This window comes from Macaca thibetana, chromosome 2 (genome assembly GCF_024542745.1).
Source record: "Macaca thibetana thibetana isolate TM-01 chromosome 2, ASM2454274v1, whole genome shotgun sequence".
In the NCBI taxonomy this organism is placed as follows: domain Eukaryota; kingdom Metazoa; phylum Chordata; class Mammalia; order Primates; family Cercopithecidae; genus Macaca; species Macaca thibetana.
Window position 1 is genome coordinate 167,248,047 of NC_065579.1, and position 18,103 is coordinate 167,266,149.

The window sequence follows — 18,103 nt, forward strand, 5'->3', positions numbered from 1 at the left end:
ATATATTCTTTAGAAAACAGGCTGTTAAAATGGATCAGGTATAAATATGTTTTGCATATCACAAAAGACACCTAAATTAAGGAAAGCTGTGAAAGAGCAGATAGCCATTTTTCAATTACATATGACCAATGTGGCATTTTTTGATATCTTAGTCAGTTATTCAAAGGTCTGGAAATGCCATACGTGCCTATGTAATTTGGAGTCACTGCTTTTGATACAGGCAGTGAGTCTAGAAATTTCTACCTTACTCAGAACAATCATGCTATGACTTTTTCCTACTTGTGCAATTACCAAGATTTCACACCATTTAACATTTTATGTTTATGCACATGAATATTTACAGGGAAATAGACTTGGGCATTAAAAAAAAAAAGTCATTCAGTTTCCTTGACTTCATCAGGTTGTTTGTGGAGAGGCTATTTCACAGACACACAAGCTACAAATCAAAGGTATATGACACCTTTTTATATTATCAGGCAACATGGTGATGAAAAAAATGAAATGGAGTTTGTGAATTTTATTACTCAGGGTGACAATTTAATATGTGGGTGATGGTGTGCAGCTCCCAAACGAGATTTGTTGCATCCTCGGAACTGCATAAAATGTCTAAAGAGAGGGGCAAGCTTCCATGCCATATATAGACAGACTCATTGGATCTCCGGAGGAAGTTAGATTGGAAACTCGTAAGTCCACAGTCATTCACAGATGATAAAGTGTGTGAAGTGGAGAGCAGGAAGAGGCTGTGCTTGCATGAATAATTTTAATGACTTAATGTTTCTTCTTATTAATTTTAACATAGAGAGGGCAGTGGGATAAGGAAGTCATCAGTCTTGCATATGTCATTTTCTTCTACAGATGGTACAATGGTTGATTTGGTACAAGCATCATACCAAATATGTATGCAGGAAGCCAAAAAATAGAATCAAATCAAACATGATTTTACAGTTGTTATTATTCCTAAGAATATCTGTGCTCCCATAGGCATACATCTTAGATAGGAGAATGCTATTGGAATTTCTGGTCTCTGCATTGAGGGGCTGTTGGTCTTTTGGAAAGATGTGCTTATTGAATGGGACAAGCCAGATCCAAGAGGCATCGCTAGGGCTACTCCCAGACCTACTTGTGATTCAAGGCTGTGCTTCTCCTCTGCACATGAGACAGGTGAGTTATGTTACTTCCTAGGTAAGAAGGAGGGGAAGAGGTAAGTTACCTGAAATCATCTGATGCATTATTATCCCCTTCAGTATGGACATAATGTCAGAAGAGGATCACTGAATCAGATAGGATAAAGCATTCTTTCGACCTCCCTGCTGGGGGCTTGTCTGTGCTGGACTAGACTGTGCAGGTGAAAACCAGATGAACTCAAACCACTTGTCTGATTAAATGGGCCAACTGTTTCAGTCATCGCCCAAATAAATGGTGTTTCTGTGCCAACTTTCATGTGTATACTTTGGAGGAAATTGTTACTTCCTATTCTGATCTCATCTTTTTCATAGGAATCTTAGAAGTATTGGAAAGCTGTTTTGAAATCCATTTTAAAACCTAAGATTGAGACTCACAATTTTTTTTCCTTTATATAGGTATTCTCAGTTTAAATTGCTTTACATTTTTACTTTTTCATTTCACAAATAGAAAGTAATTTATTTTGTTCCTCTTTGAGGGTGCTAAAATAGGATCACTGATTAGAAACTGATAACCACCCACTTGGCCAGAATTTCTATCTTCTTATGAAACAGCGCTAAAACATTTGATGTAAAATTCCTCAGTATTTTTCAGATCAAGACCCTCATTCATTTTAACAAAATTTACCTACCTATGAAAGATCAGAACATGTGCTTTCAGGCTACTATTCCCTTATTAAATCAGTGAGCAAATGGCCTTAAAAGGGATTCAATTGAAATCAAAGAAACATTGTTTGAGTGCCTGTTGTATGTCAAGCCCCTTGAAAACACTGGGGAGAAAAAAGCAAATATTATATCGTATAGGAAAGTAAGTAAAGATATTTAACAAACAACACTAACACAATGTGATAAGTGCTGTGATAGGGAATTTGGCTGTGTGATTTCAGTGTCAGTGGATTTCTTATTCAGTTAATCTCATCTGCCAAAGAAAATATTTTTGTAGCGAGGAAATGTCACCTCTGTTCACCATTGGAAATTACTATTTATCAAGTTGTCATTTACTTGATACTGTTATCAGGTATTGTCTAACAGATAATATAGAGGGAAAATAGAACTATCCTCAATAGAGCCCCCTTTGACTTGTAAACTATGATACTCATAATGTTTAGTGCATGGTGTATATTTAGCCTCCTGCCCATCTGGTCTTTTGTGGAGGGACTGAACAATTGATTTCCATAAGATCCAGTATTAATGAGAGCCCTCATTGTGGTTATTTTTATTACTCTCTTTCTTGAGGCATTGTTTTCCGAATGAGAATATTTACTGGGTACAAATGTAATTGCTTCAGAGATTTCCAGAAAAGGTGCTAAATTCATCCTTATCCCAAAGCTGAATTTTAATTGATCTTTTTTCCTCACCGACTTTTTCAGTTTTGTTTTTCACCACTTACAAATAAGAATCAGTTGCATGTTCCAATCCTGGAGGTCTCTGAGTTTCCAAACTCTGAAGAAAGGGGCAAGAAAGGAAGAGTTAGGGATGCCCTGTATCTGTTCCTATGTGCCTTCCATCTGTCTTATACCTGCTGCGTGAGGAGCTGACGCCAACACCCAAAGCCCTGGACAAAGACTTCCTCCATAGTCACTTTCCTCTGACCCACGGGAACCTCCTTGGTTCCTCTCCCTCTTGCCTTCACAGCTGGACTTCCGCTTGTCATCTTGCCCTGTTGGGATCTGGCACCCGCAGAGCTGCTCTGGAAATCCCATAAGGCCTATCTCTGGCACTTGCACTACTCCACTTGCTCTCAGTAATGTGGGCGTGAGGTGTCCCGTCCCCTCGCCTAACCCTTTCATAACATGGCTGGAAAGTCTTGTATGTACTGTCCCCAAAACAGATCAGACAATGTTGACCCAACAGAAGGAGCATGGTCACCTCAGTCCCGGTGGGGTGGGGGGTTGGGCAGGGGGAAGTACACAGTAAAGGAGGCCTTGGATTTGGAGACAAAACTCATTTTGAGAACCTGGAAGCTCTCTGGAACTGGACACAAACTCTTGTCTCTGTAGTTTGCTTACCCAGGGGACTTGGCTAAGAGCTAGTAAATAACTTGTATAAGTATTATATGACCTTAATACGTAATATTGTTTAGCCTGAGTTTTTGATACAGTTTTCAACTGCATGCTGTTCTAACTCTGTCTGAGTTTCACAGAATTATTTCTCCAGAGTAAATTGACTTATTCTTCTGAGCAGAGCCCAGGTAGCCTAGTTATCTTAACTGTGAGGAACTGATAGAGCTCTCATTCTCCTTGGGGGATGTTTAAAAATACATAAAGCAAAATTATATCACCTTAAGAACGTTATGAGTTTCAAAGCATGCAGTCAGCCCTGCCAAATTTTCCTCTGCCTTTGAGAATTGGAATAATTATTATAAGTGCAGACAACACTAGGTTTCTCTTGCAGGCAGATTTTTGTGATTGCACCCTGGACTTCCGTTCAGAATTCTTTTCAGTTTCTTAGGAAAGCTAAATGAAGTTGCTGCAGTAAGGCCAGAGGGGGGCACCAAATAATCGTGATTGATAGAGTGGTTTGGCTGAGCATTTGCAGGAGGCTCAGGCATCAGGCCTGTTGAGCCTCTGTGTCTGTTTTGAGCATTTTGGGCATAAAACATATTGAAGTCTCTTTGTTTACCGAATCATCATCAAGCCAGGAGCTGACACCCGAGCTTCAGTGGCCCAAAACGTACTCAGCTAATGGGGAAGCAGCAGTTGGCAGGATCTGTGGTTGTAAACATTTTAGAAAAATTTCTTCACTCTTTTTAGCTCCTTCCTTATTTCACTTATCAGAGTTGAACTGTGGGAAGAACTGAGAAACAAACTCTGCCATGCTCTTGGAAGGCGAGAATACAGAGATGGGTCGTTCTTTCTGAGATAGAAGAATTATTGGCAGTTTTCTAGCATTAATTGTTCTTGATAAATTGCTGAAATATCTATTTGGTCTTCAGGAAACTGGGGAGCGTTCAATACCATTTAAAGTGTTTCTGCATTGTTGGCTATTTCAGAAAAGTTGGCCTCCTCTGCTGTATTTTCTAAAGCCAGATTTCTAAATTCAATACAACTTTCCACTACAAATGTTGCAATTTATCTTGTATGGAAAAGTAGTGTTTCATGTTTGTTGGTAGTTACTACTCCATGTGATCTGTAGTTTGCTTAGATGTCCTTATTTATAGTGAATTAATTTAGAGCAGTGGGCAGGGGCCAGGGCCAAGGAGTTGGAATGTCCTCTATTCAATTGAGGAGGGTCTAGGTACGCTTACTTCATTCTTTGTTAATACATGATGGATTCTAAGTCTTCTTGCAAAATACGTGTGGATACAAAAGTGATTAATTATGAGCATGTCAAATTTGAGACTGATTTAAGTCCTGAACTATAATCTGTCACCTCAGTTTTCCTTTTAGACTTTTTGTATGGTTTAAGAATATTTCAGAAGTGTCCTTCGACCATCTCTTTTCGTGAAGTAAAATCTGTGATCATGGGGTTACATGACAAGTGAATTCATGCACACAGAACAATGCTGACTCAGGGAGACAGAGACTGTGAGGGTTCTTATAAATGCTGACCCCTTCCTATGCTGACATTTTCACTTAGTGTTTACGAACTTGAGCTCTGGAGCCAGATTACTTGGGTACTTGGGTAGGAATGTAGGCCCTACCACTTATTATCTATATGACTTTGGCAAGTTACTGAGCCTCTGTGTGCCTCAGTTTCCTCATCCATAAAGTGGAGTAATGGTAGTATCATAGAGTTAGCCTTAGAATTAGATGAGTTAAACGTAAAGCAGTTAGAATAGAACCTGGTGTATACAACTTCATAAGTACATGCTAAATAAATGTTTTAGGCCAGGCAGGGTGGCTCATGCCTGGAATTCTAGCACTTTGGGAGGCCGAGGTGGGTGGATTGTCTGAGCTCAGGGGTTCAAGATCATCCTGGGCAAAATGGTGAAACCCAGTCTCTACTAAAATACAAAAAATTAGTTGGGTATGGTTGTGCACGCCTGTAATCCCAGCTGCTTGGGAAACTGAGGCATGAGAATCGCTTGAACTCAGGAGGTGGAGGTTGCAGTGAGCCAAGATCGCACCACTGCATTCCAGCCTGGGTGACAGAACTAGAGTCTGTCTCAAAAAAAAAAAAAAAAAAAAGTTTTAAAGGTGATATAAAACCTATTATGTCAGTCCTATAGAAGTTTTCCAGAGAAATTTACCATCAGGTGATTTTTATATGTGCATATATTGACTTAGTTGTTTCCTGTGCCTAGCTTCCTGGCTGGTATCTTAGGACCCTGCTGTTCTTTTATGCCTATAGAAACCTTTGGCCAGGCGCGGTGGCTCACATCTGTAATTCCAGCACTTTGGGGGGCCAAGGGGGGTGGATCACAAGGTCAGGAGATTGAGACCATCCTGCTGGCTAACACGGTGAAACCCCGTCTCTACTAAAAATACAAAAAAAAAAAAAAAAAAGCCAAGTGTGGTCGCGGGTGCCTGTGGTCCCATCTACTCGGGGAGACTGAGGCAGGAGAATTGCGTGAACCCGGGAGGCGGAGCTTGAAGTGAGCCAAGATTGCGCCACTGCACTCTAGCCTGGGCAACAGAGCCAGACTCCGTCTTAAAAAAAAAAAAAAAAAAAAAAAGAAACCTTTAACAGAGAAGAAATAGAACAACCAAAATCTTGTACAAAGATCATATTACAACCGACTCTTCAACATAATTTATTTAACGAACATTCATAGAGCACTTACAATGTGCCACACACTGTTTTAAACGCTGTACAAATATTAACTCATTTAATCCTCATTATAACAGAATACTTGTTGAATTTCAATTAAGTGATATGGGAAAATCCTCTAGCCTGCTGTCTGACATGATAATCCTTTAATAAATATTTGTTGAAGGAATGAATACCTGTGAGTGACTCAATCAATCAGTCTGCCTTGTTTGGCTAACAAAAAAGCAAACAATACAGGAGGATGTTATATTAAGTGGCCTAACGTGTTCTCTGAAACTGGAAACAATTGAGACTCTTTATCCACAGCTGTATTCAGTTTGTACTGAAGGGACTCAAGTGGCCTAAATGTTCCTGTTCCTTTCTGAATATTAAGTCACTTGTTATTTTGATATTAAGCTTAGATGTTTAGATGTCATAGAATTGGTAAAGTCTTGGTGACTTGTAGGTGTTACACTCAACTTATATTGAATATCTTAGTGTACCATTCTAAATTTCCATTTTTATCTTTATTTTGGATTTTGAGCAGACAGTATTATGATTCTGTTTAAGGCATGAAGACATGCCAGTTTTCCTTCACTCTTTGAATTGCTTTTTTTTGTTTTAATCTTGGAAAACATATTTGCATCATATTTCTTAATTTGTCACAGCCTGAGAAGTGACATTATTGAATGACAGTAGGAGCTTGAATATTGTGCTTTGAAATGCCATTGAGGATACCATTATTCATGTGACAGCCCTGAGAAGATTAGCAAATAACTACTTAACATTTTATAATGCCTTATCATCATAAAAATCTACATATTAAACGAAGAATAAATTACTTAAAAATATATCACTTCTATTCAAACACCATTTGGAAAAACTTGAGAGATAAATGCCAGTTTTTAATGAAGCTACAATAAATGTTTTTATTCACCATGTTATTCCTCCAACCAATTGTAGATTATTTTTATAATTATTAAATTAGCTGCATTTAGCCCTAAACCCTACTTGTTGAAACACAGTTAACATGATAGAAGAGAACCAATGTAATAATAATCTAAGACTTCAATAGTCTCTTTGCCTGTCTCTCTTTTCTATTCCTTTCTAGGTACCAACTGAAATGATCTCTTCCTAATCTATGACAAGTATCTGGGAAGGTGGAATTTGATTTAATTTTTTTTTTTTTCTTTTTGACACAGAGTCTCGTACTCTCACCCAGGCTGGAGTGCAGTGGCGCGATCTTGGCCCATGGCAACCTCCGCCTCCCAGGTTCAAGCGATTCTCCTGCCTCAGCCTCCCGAGTAGCTGGGACTACAGGTGTACCGCACCATGCTCGGCTAATTTTTTTAAATTTTTATTAGAGATGGGGTTTCACTGTGTTAGCCAGGATGGTCTCGATCTCCTGAACTCATAATCCGCCTGTCTCAGCTTCCCAAAGTGCTGGGATTACAGGCGTGAGCCACCGTGCCCGACGGAATTTAATTTCTAAAAATGAAAGTGTTGAGATGTGGTACTGAAGGGCACGTGGAAAAGAATGGGCAACCTTCCACGAGGAGCTCAGGTCCCTTTGGTGGCTATGAAGAAGTGGAGAGGAAAAATCAAATCTGTAACCTCTTATCTCTGAAACTAAATATTGTTGATACTGTCAGAGTAGACATGGGATTTTGGGCAATTCCTGGTTTCAGGGAAGTCAACAAATCTTCTGAAGTTACAGTGTAGTTAAAAATGACAGTTGAGGAGTGGGATTGCTCTGTGCCTCATCCAGTGGTCAGAAGTGTAAGGTGGGTTGAAGTTTATAAATTGACAGTCAATAAAATCTGTCCCAACCCAGGGAAGTAACTGGCAGACTTGAAGCCTGAGAAGAAGCTATTTGAGGTCTACTCAAACCTGAGGAGCTTCTATTGCAACTTTGACACCCTTGTTTCGTATAGCTCTGGGATAGAGGCAGAGGGGTGGTCTCCTGACTGCATGTTGGAGATTTTTTATGGGATGAGGGGCAGAGTGATGAAAAGATGACATTATTGGTAAGTCCAGATTTCAGTGGTGAGCTGATACTTCAAGTTTTGGTAGTACTGACAGTGGACAGCCCCTCAGTAGGATGAACAGGTTTCTGATAGGAACTGTGATATCTTCTAGCTTTAAGTAAAGCATCTGAATTCTGTCTCCAGAGGTAAGAGGCACAGACTATTGGTCTTAGATACTAGGATTCCAGGATATTACAGGATGGTAGTATGGGGCAGGCTGTCTGGAAGAAAAGATACTGGACTTGTTTAGTTTGGTTATAAGCTTGTCCGTGTCAGTATTTAATAAACATTCAGGTGGCTCAACAAATTTTATGGGAAAAATTTGCATGACAGTAGGAGCTTGAATATTGTGCTTTGAAATACCATTGAGGATATCATTAGTCATATGACAGTCTGTAGAGTAGGAGCGTCAAGTTCAGATTACCCATCCGTATATCCACTCCCATACATATATATTCAAACATGCTGTAAGTTCTCATTTACTCCCTTCTGCCCTTTTTCCTACCAGAATGAAGGAATCTCTTGACGAATCTGCCCCATCCTGGTCCTCACCCCCACACCCCTATCAAGTCAGATTGGTCCCCTCAGCCTTCCTGAACTTGCCTTGCTCATCATCCTCCTAAAATATTTCTCATTATATTTCTCTTACCTGGTTGTTTTCAGCTTTTCCTTTTTGCCTCTGTGAATATTATCCATTCGTTAAAGTTGAATGACCCTTCTTTGGCTACTTTTCCAAGCTTGTGCCCTTTCTACAACTTCATCTGTCTCAATAGATTGAAAACTTCTTCAGAGTAAGGGCCACATTTTTGTTTTCTTCTTTGCTATATTCTGTGTACTGTACCACACACACTCTGGTGATGTGTGACTACAAGCCAGGTAATGGAAAATCCCAGTTTTTGCAAAAAGGAAAATTTTGCTTGATCTGCTTTGTATTCTCTAAATAAACTTAGCTGCTGCCTTCACAAATTACAGATTGCTTCTGATAAGTTCATTTTTAAAAATGGAATTAAAAGTCCCCTTTTGTTTTGTTTTACATTTATCCCCTTGAAATTCTCCTTGACTGTAATCATGGTCAAAGACTTGAAATAGTTGGAAGTTTCCTCAGGTGGACAAAGGTGCTGAGATTAGATGTTCTAAAACATAACTTCAGTCATTAAGGCCATAATCTGAATTAAGTTTCCTAGTAAATTACTGAAAAATGCTTATTTAAGTCTTCTGATCACTGTACCTTGTATGTATCAAGACATCGCTTTGTATCCCATGAATATGTACAATTATTATTTGTCAATTAAAACAAATAAAAAATTTAAAAACACATAAAAATAAAGTTATCTGAAAGCTTTTAATCTAAAACTGATCCAATTAGACAGATGGGTCATTGCAAGCTACAATGCTCAAATTTATGATATTAATAGTGAAATAATGTACTGTTACAATATATTTAAGCTCCCTGGAACCTTAATGTCAAGCATATTGTTAGGCACACATAGTAGGTTCTCAATAAATATTTGGTGGAAAATTGATATATTTTAATCTATGCATATTTGAGTGAGCTATTTCTATTTTTGGTGTCCTGTCCTGATTTATAATGAAATCTCTCAATCTGGATTATTTTGGCACATTACCAAACATAATGTAATGAAATAGAAAATTCTGTTCATACTAATTTATGACCAAATCTAAAACCTCTTTGAAATTAGTAGAGGTGCCTTTGTCTTCACAGAGCTTGGAAGACAGTGAACCATTTTTCACAGAGACTATGTTTAGTTATTTTCTTATTATAACTGTATTTAGCACAGACTGGCAAACAACTACATCAGCATTATCATCTTTATCCTGTATTCACAAACATTTAAATTAAATTAGTATTCTTTCGGTTACATATGACATAACTTAAATTCTGGATAAATGGTTATTTTTATAGTTGCATTATGGACTTTGGCATTATTCAAAGAATACATAATTTAAATTCTGACAAGCTTTTAAAACATTTTCGTCTAAGCAATGCCTGCAAATTAGTCTTTTCCTTCCTTTTTTAGACTGGGGCTGTGGCTGAGATGTCACATGGGAGATAGGATCATAAATTTCTGTTGTATCTGGATGGAGATGAGCAGGAGGATCTATGGGTGAGAAGAATCACAGTACAGATGGATTCTAGAGCCTGCTTGCTGATACAGGCTTGCAACTGTGGACTTTATAAGCTTAGTTTTTAATCTGCTATCAGCTAGCATAATACCATAAATGCATAAAAACCTAAATATTTAGTCTTAAGAGAAATGCTGCCTTGACCTGACCCTTTATCCACATAAATTGACAAAATATCTCATTCTCTAGGATGCCAGACAAAAATACCAGTTGCAATGTTTTGTTGCATACAGCTTATTCTAATTTAAATTAGTGGCATATAAAGTCATCATCTTGCTTGAACAAACATCTTATTAAATTGAGTATGTCTTTTATCCCATGAAATAAAATTAATTTTGAGATAGTTATTTTTCAGTTGCAAATTTATTGAGTTAATAGAAAGCAAGTTATATAGTCTTCCAAATAATATGTTACATCCACTTGCATTTTGTTTTTCTTCAGCATTGTGTGGTTTTTAGAAAATCTTGCAAGTTAAATATACTAAAGTGGAAACTGAAAGAAAATAATTAGAGATAGAGCACTAAATTTGCAGATGAAGATTATTTTTAAAATAAATGTTCACTGTAGCTTTATTTATATTAAAAAAACCAAACTACCCAAATCTTCAAATAATAAAGACACTGTTAAAAAACTGTTACCTTTCCATTTATGGATTATTAGGTAGACTTTAAAAATACTTTAAAAGATGTTTTAAAAGGTTATGCCAGTTTCCCTAATGTAAAAACAAAGTAAAACACCAAAACAAATCCCCAGAAAACCAACCTGTATATTCACTATACCAACCAATTGCATATACACTAGAATTTTTGTTTGTAAATAGGTGAATGTGCATAAGACAATGTGTTAAAAAGTACAGACACTTCATACCTCATACAGATTGAGTTCTTACTATGTATTCAGTTCTTAATATACTCTAGACTCTTGGCTAAGCACTTTAAGGGCCTTATCACATTTAATACTCACAGGAGCACAATGAGATTGTTCTGGGCAAGCTGGAAAATCACACTGTCAGAAACTGATTGGCTGGGTGAATACTTTCAGATCATTTTGAAGTTGAAAATCACAGGCAAACACTTTGAAGCCATGCCAGTTGTGTATTGGAAGGAATTAAACATGCAAATGTAGTGAGTGCAATAGATTTTAAGAGTGTGTTTCTTCGGAGGTGATGCAGTAATTGCTGTTGTTGGGACTGTCTCTTGAAGTGGAAACTAGATGAGTAGGTTTAGACATTAACATTCTTAACAGTGATTTGCTCCCTCTGTGGCCTTGGATAGAGCACCTGTCCCTTAACACGTTAGAGCTCCAATAAAATAAACTGCTTTGCCCCAGCTAAAAGGAACAGTCTCTTTGATGGAACTTGAGCTCCAGTCATGGTGATTTTCCACTAGGTACTTCAAAGAGGACATCCTCTTCTGAAGAACAGAAGAACCTGAAATGTTTGGAGCCTAAGGTTTCTAGGATCTTCTTTTGCCAGTCTTCCCCATTTATTGCCCTCCTCCCATCAACCACACTGACATTTGAGGGGATAAAGAGTGTTGCATAAGGGTTTACACTAGGGAGTCCATTTTCTCCTAAGAATTATTATATTACATAATATTGCCAAGACATACAAATGAACAATAACTGGTTTAAATACATAGAAGAATCAGGCTTGTTTTGCTTCTTTAAGAATCATACATAAAAATTGGTGGCAATTTCTTTTTGCATGTGAGGAAAATAAAACACAGAGAAGACTGTAGTTTCACTAAAGTCACACACCTACTGCATGAGAGACAGAGTCAGAATTTCAACGCAGCTCTGTCTGGCTTCAGAGACCTTGGTTATTTCAGTGGTGGGATCATAGATTATATTTCTTCCTTTAAAAAATATTTCCTCTGTATTTTTCTAAATCTTAGATGATGATATTGCTTTTATAAGTAAGCAATACATGTTATAAAAATAAAATATTTTTATGTAAGCTGAAGAAATGAGAAAAGAGATTTTTCCTGTTAAGGAAAAACAAGTTCCTGTTCTTCTTTTCCATTGTAGACTGTTTGCTGTGATTGCACTTGCCATCTTATGCAGAAATGACCTGAAGACAGACTGAAACAACATGTTCTACAGCCTGAAAATATCTACCTTGACGTACAGTTTCATTAATGCTGTTGTGATCAGACTGGGCAAAAATTAGCATATGTTACTAACTAATCTAATTCGAGTGCCAATTCTTAATAAAAACATAAAACAATAAAAGCAATTCAGAAAATATTTACTGTTTGATTTCTTCAAGCTCCAAACAGGATTGTGCTTAGCTGTAGAAACTTGAATATATGCAAATCTACATGGATAGAATTCTTAGTCTTCTTTGGGCCAGGTGTGTTAGCCCCTTGGGAAAGGAAACTAAAGTTTTGGAATATATTTTTATTCATGAACCTGCTCTCTTTAAGACTTCTGAGGAAAAGAGTTGCTGAGCAGATAAGTAGAATATGTTACTACTGTTCTGACATTTCTACCCATCAAAACTAGCTGATATAGTACACTTTAATGACCCTTCTATAGTCAAAACTGACATTGACATTGACATTAACAGAAAAGATTTGGGACAAAGAACTGTGTTCATGCCGCAAATCAGCCTTAAGCTTCACTACAAGCTGCACATTTTATGCTACTGTATTCTGCTTAAGCACATATTTGTATTTATGTAAATGGACTGATCCTTTAATACTTAAGGACTTTATTCTGGGTGAGTTAGAATCATACCTTTTTGGCAGGAAAACTCTTTGACAGGAAAAAACTATGATTTAAGAGCTAAAAGTAACCAAACTTGATGATTTAAGAGCTAAAAGTAACCAAATCAGGAACTACTGAAATTCTTCAATATCTGTTAGAATATCTCCCATTTGAGCCATGTTTGTAAATGATGTTCAAAGGCATTTCAAAAGCATGTAAATTAAAAAAACAATTCATTTGATTCTGCTATGGTTTAAATATATATGTCCCTTGAAAAGTCATATGTTGGAACTTAAACCCCAAGGTGATGGTGTTAAGAGGTGAGGGCTTTGGGAATTACTATAATTAGGCCAGGAGGGCTCTGTCCTCATGAATGGGATTAATGCCATTATAAAGGAGACTTCAGAAAGCTGCCTGGCCTTTTTCTATCTCTTCTGCCTCGTAAGTACACAGCATTCATCCCTTTTGCCCTCCCACCTTTTGCCATGTGAAGATGCAGTAACACGCAGGAACCGTCTTGGAAGCAAGAGCACAGCTCTCACCAGACACCGAATCTACCTGCACCTTGATCTTGGACTCCCCAGCATCCAACTATGAGAAATAAATTTTTATTACCCAATCTCAGTATTTTATTATAGCAGTACAAACAAACAGAGACAGATTTTGACAGTCATATGAAACTTCAACTACTTTGTAAAAAGAAAATATAAATGTTGAATGATTGAAGATCATGAAAGACTGGACAATGAGAAAACGTTGGGGTAGTCGTTGTAGAAATGGAGTGGTATTCAGAGACATAACTAATTTAAGCTATCTCTAGGACAGGGTTAAATAACAGAAAAATCAAATGGGCCTCTGACTATTAGTGTGTTTTGTTTGGGTACTAAGGGGTAGAGTTGTATTAGTCCATTTTCATGCAGCTAATAAAGACATACCCAAGACTGGGTAATTAATTAAGAAAACAGAGGTTTAATGGACTCACAGTTCCACGTGGCTGGGGAGGCTTCACAATCATGGTGGAACGTGAAAGGCATGTCTTACATGACGGCAGGCAAGACGGAATGAGAGCCAAGTGAGAGCAGAAACCCCTCTTATGAAACCATCAGTTCTTGTGAGGGAAAGCAGAAACCCCTCTTAAAAAACCATCAGTTCTTGTGAGGCTTATTCAGTACCACAAGAACAGTATGATTTGCCTCCATGATTTAATTGTCTCCCACCAGCTCCCTCCCACAACACATGGGAATTATGGGAGCTACAGTTCAAGATGAGACTTGGGTGGGGACACAGCCAAACCATATCAAGAGTGTTCAGCTTTAAAGAGTGCCTGAGAGTATGGGCCAGGAGTTTGGATATCCATAGCTATTGTGACCCTTGGCATAAACTGATAACTTTCAAAATTAAAAGAATTCATCTTAAACTGTTAGTTCCTCTGAAATACCAGCAAAATACTCAGGTTTGAGAATTTCTGACCACTGTCTATTAATTTTAGGTCAATAACTAGATGATAATTAGGCTAAGAGCTCTATCAGTTATTTTATATTTGGGGTGATAAATGTCAATATTTACATGTACGATTTAGGTCCTTTTGTGTGGATCTTTGCATTGTGGCAAATTGAGGAAACCCTAGATATTTGGGATGATTGATTTGGATTTCTAGAAGGAGCCTTCCCTGTTTTTCACCACAAAAATATTGGTTATTTCCATGACCTCAGTATCCCAGGAAAAAGTGAATGAAATAGCTAAAGGGAAAACACCTAGGTAATTACTTCTGTTGATTATTTAATGTTGGTAAATAGAATATTTCATAGAGATTTTAACTGATCAAGGAGAGGAAATATTTTTTGTTCTGTATGAATGCAACCTGACAATTCTACTAAAGCAAGAATAGAATAAAAATCTTTCCACTGACACAGATTGTGGTGGAAATGGGATGTAATACAGCAGAAAAGAAAAACACAGGCTCAAAATGGAGATAACGCATAGCTGAGAGAAACTTTCCTAGGTAATAAGCACTTTCAGCTAAGATTTCCTAGGGTGTTTTGGAAGAAAACAACTGCCACAGAAATGTAGCTGGGAAAGACTATGTTGAAATTATGAATTTTGCCATTTGTATAAAGAGAACAAATATTATTTGTGAATTGTACTGAAAACATGGATATAAAGAAGTGATCATTGGAGGGTGGAGGAGGAGCGAGCCAGGCCGGGGGGCGGCTGCACAGTCTCTGCGATCCCCAGGCCTGGAGTAGGGTCTGTGCATGGCTGGCTGGCTCTGCCCCGCTTCCAGTCCCGAGCAGGCCTCCCTTGGGCCAGCCCGATGTAACTGAGCTCAGTGGACCCTGAGGAAGGAGCAGGTCCATCGTAGAGCCGGAGGGTCGGAGGAACGTGACATCACAGAAATGGTTTCACCCAAATATCACTGGTGTGGAGGCAGAAAACCTACTGTTGACAAGAGGAGTTGATGGCAGTTTTTTGGCAAGGCCTAGCAAAAGTAACCCTGGAGACTTCACACTTTCTGTTAGAAGAAATGGAGCTGTCACCCACATCAAGAATCAGAACACTAGTGATTATTGTGACCTGTATGGAGGGGAGAAGTTTGCCACTTTGACTGAGTTGGTCCAGTATTACATGGAACATCACGGGCAATTAAAAGAGAAGAATAGAGATGTTATTGAGCTTAAATATCCTCTGAACTGTGCAGATCCTACCTCTGAAAAGTGGTTTCATGGACACCTCTCTGGGAAAGAAGCAGAGAAATTATTAACGGACAAAGTATGGTAGCTTTCTTGTACGAGACAGCCAAAGCCAGCCTGAGATTTTGTTCTCTCTGTGTGCACTGGTGATGACAAAGGGGAGAGCAATGATGCGAGTCTAAAGTGACTCATGTCATGCATGATTCGCTGTCAGGAACTGAAATATGACGTTGGTGGAGGAGAACGGTTTGATTCTTTGACAGATCTTGCAGAACATTACAAGAAGAATCCTATGGTGGAAACATTGAGTGCAGTACTACAATTCAAGCAGCCCCTTAACACGACTTGTATAAATGCTGCTGAAATAGAAAGCAGAGTTCAAGAACTAAGCAAATGAGCTGAGACCACAGATTAAGTCAAACAAGGCTTTTGGGAAGAATTTTGAGACACTGCAACAACACTTCTCTACAGCCAAAAAGAGGGTCAAAGGCAAGAAAAAAAAAATAACAAAAATAGATATAAAAACATCCGCCCTTTGATCATAGGGTTGTCCTACACAACGGTGATCCCAGTGAGCCTGTTTCAGATTACATCAATGCAACTATAACCGTGCCTAAATTTGAAATCAAGTGCAACAATTCAAAGCCCAAAAAGAGTTACATTGCCACACAAGGCTGCCTGCAAAACACGGTGAACGACTTTTGGCGGATGGTGTTCCAAGAAGACTCCCAGGTGATTGTCATGACAAGGAAAGAAATGGAGAGAGGAAAGAGTAAATATGTCAAATATTGGCCTGATGAGTATGCTCTCAAAGCATATGGCGTCATGCGTGGTAGGAACGTCAAAGAAAGCACCACTCATGACTATAAGCTAAGAGAACTTAAACTTTCAAAGGTTGGACAAGGGACTATGGAGAGAATGGTCTGGCAATACCACTCTTGGAGCTGGCTGGGCCATGGAGTGCCCAGCGACCCCAGGGGCATGCTGGACTTCCTGGAGGAGGTGCACCATAAGCAGGGGAGCATCATGGATGCAGGGCCGTTTGTGGTGCACTGCAGTGCTGGCATTGGCCGGACAGGGACCTTCATTGTGATTGATATTCTTATTGACATCATCAGAGAGAAAGGTGTTGACTGCAACATTGATGTTCCCAAAACCATCCACGTGGTGTAGTCTCAGAGGTCAGGAATGGTCCAGACAGAAGCACAGTACTGATTTATCTATATGGCAGTCCAGTATTATATTGAAACACGACAGCGCAGGATTGAGGAAGAGCAGAAAAGCAAGAGGAAAGGGCACGAATATACAAATATTAAGTATTCTCTAGTGGACCAGATGAGTGGAGATCACAGCCCCCTCCTGCCTTATACTTCAGTGCCACCCTGTGCAGAAATGAGAGAAGACAGTGCTAGAGTCTATGAAAATGTGGGCCTGGTGCAACAGCAGAAACGTTTAAGATGAGAAAACCTGCCAAAACTTCAGCATAGAAATAGATGTGGACTTTCACCCTCTCCCTAAATACCTGCTTCCCAATTACTCATTTCCTCAGATAAGAAGAAATCATCTCTACAATGTAGATGTTATATTTTATAGAATTTTGTTTTAAATTGAGGAAGCAGTTAAATTGTGCGCTATATTGTGCAGATTATGGAGATTCAAATTCTAGTTATAGACCTTTTTTTTTTTCTTTTTATAACCTTAACCAGTTTAATTCTTTTTTTAATGTGGGGGAAGATAAGAAGAAATGATTTGGGAAAATTAAGTAACAACATCCTAGAAAAGTGAGAACAATCTCATTTACCGTGATGTATCCAGTAGTGGATAATTCATTTTTATGGCTTCTGTTTTTGGCTAAATGAGAATTAAGCCAGTGCCTGAGACTGCCAGCAGCTGACTGGTCTACCTTTGCATTGACATTAAAGATTCATAGAAAAAGAATCATGGCTATTTATGAATTAAGATAAGAGGTGTGGCTTTTTCTTTTTTCCAGCCGATGACCAATTATAGTTCGACTACTGACTGAGAAGGTTGTGGTGGGAAAACGTTTGCCATATTTTCTTTGAATTTGAGTAATTGTCTTGTACTTAGAAAAAAAGGCATCGATGAATGACCAGTGTTTTTGGTTGTCAAATGTTGCTCACAGACTTGCCCCAAAAGTTTAGGGGCTGAAAACAACCCCACCCCCAACCGTTCTTCAATCTGAGCTGGGCTCAGCTGCGCTGTTCCTCTGCCAGCCTGCAGGTGGCCGCTCAATGTGGTTAGCAGGTCGGCGAAGAGACCGGGATGGCTGGGGTTCTCTCTCTGCCTGCAGTCCTGAGTCTCTCCTTCTCTGTGTAGTCTCTTTCAGTGGTCTGTCTGGCGGGGTAACTAGGCATCTCACTTGCAGTTCACAGCTCCCAAGAGCTCAAAAGCAGAAATGGCCAGTCTTTCTGAAGTTTTTTTTTTTTTTTTTTTTTTTTTTTTTTTTTTTTTTTTTTTTTTTTTTTTTTTTTTTTTTTTTTTTTTTTTTTTTTTTCTTTTTTTTTTTTTTTTTTTTTTTTTTTTTTTTACTTAAGTCCAGATTTGTCTCAGTGTCCCTTCTACTGCCCTCTATTGGATGATGACGATGATGAATGTTTCTAATTAGAAGAGCGCTGGAGTATGCCCTCTACTTATTAAA

At 38.4% G+C, this 18,103-nt stretch overlaps 1 long non-coding RNA gene and 1 pseudogene across 1 annotated transcript; both read left to right on the plus strand.

The window, feature by feature from the left end:
• Positions 1-3,153: 3,153 nt before the first annotated feature.
• Positions 3,154-12,292, plus strand: LOC126949282 (uncharacterized). The gene is made up of 2 exons (XR_007723652.1): positions 3,154-10,026; positions 12,074-12,292. It is a non-coding gene; the product is annotated as an uncharacterized LOC126949282 (long non-coding RNA).
• A 3,677-nt stretch (positions 12,293-15,969) lies between these two features.
• LOC126949023 (tyrosine-protein phosphatase non-receptor type 11-like) lies at positions 15,970-17,873 on the plus strand (annotated as a pseudogene).
• Positions 17,874-18,103: the final 230 nt, after the last annotated feature.